The sequence below is a fragment of the Otolemur garnettii genome, unplaced genomic scaffold (assembly GCF_000181295.1).
Source record: "Otolemur garnettii isolate 467f Iridium unplaced genomic scaffold, OtoGar3 scaffold00020, whole genome shotgun sequence".
Classification (NCBI taxonomy): Eukaryota; Metazoa; Chordata; class Mammalia; order Primates; family Galagidae; genus Otolemur; species Otolemur garnettii.
The window spans coordinates 19,605-20,603 of record NW_003852415.1 but is presented as its reverse complement, the minus strand read 5'-3'; positions in this window follow the sequence as shown (position 1 = coordinate 20,603).

Here is a 999-nt window from a genome sequence, read left to right as displayed (position 1 = left end):
CCAGCCACATACACCTAAGGTGGCCGTTCAGCCCGGACCCGCCAAACAACAATGACGGCTGCAACCGAAAAGTAGCCGGGTGTTGTGGTGAGCGCCTGTGGTCCCAGCTACTTGGGAGGCAGAAGCAGGAGACTCGCTTGAGCCCAAGAGTTGGAGGTTGCTGTGAGCTGTGAAGCTACAGCACTCTACCCAGGGGGATAGCTTAAGGCTCTGTCCCCCCCCCAAAAAAAAAAGAAAAGAAAAGAAAACTGTAATAATGTAGCAACCTTAAAATAATTGCCAGTTCTGCTGAAGAGACAGGTAGAGGCAAATTGCAAATTAAGATTCTGTTATGAAGAAGATCCCTTCTTAAGCCTAAGTTTTTCAAAGTATGGATCATGATTTATTAGTAATTTACAAATTTAATGTTGTGGAGCAAAATTAATGTTATCAGGAGCATTGAAAAGCCTAAGTTTTTCAAAATATGGATCATGATTTATTAGTAATTTACAAAAGTAATGTTGTGGAGCAAAATTAATGTTATCAGGAGCATTGGAAAATAAAATGTAGAACAGAATTGAGTAGCTTTGCACTTGATAAAGAAAAGTGTTGTTTTGGGAAACTTTTCTCACACATGTGTATAGTTTGTCACAATGTAAAATGTATTTCGTTGTAGTCATCAAAAAAGTCTGGAAAACAATTTCCAGCTATTTAGTGCAGCAAAAACAACCCTCCACGTATCTAGGGATCGAGTTTATTAATTATTTATTTTTCTTCTTTTTATGGTGATACATTCCAGTAAATTAATTCAAATGGTGCTATATTCCATTAAATTTCTTCAATTTCTGATTGTCCTCTTCTGCGTTTGTCTTATCCAATAACGTATTATGCCTCTGACACTGTGGAACTTTTTAGGATATTGAGAATCTTTGGCATGGAGACTTAAGGGAATTTGAGGCAGAGAAAATGAGTGGTGTTTTTCAGATGTGATCCACTTTTGTTTCACGTACTCTCTTGTTC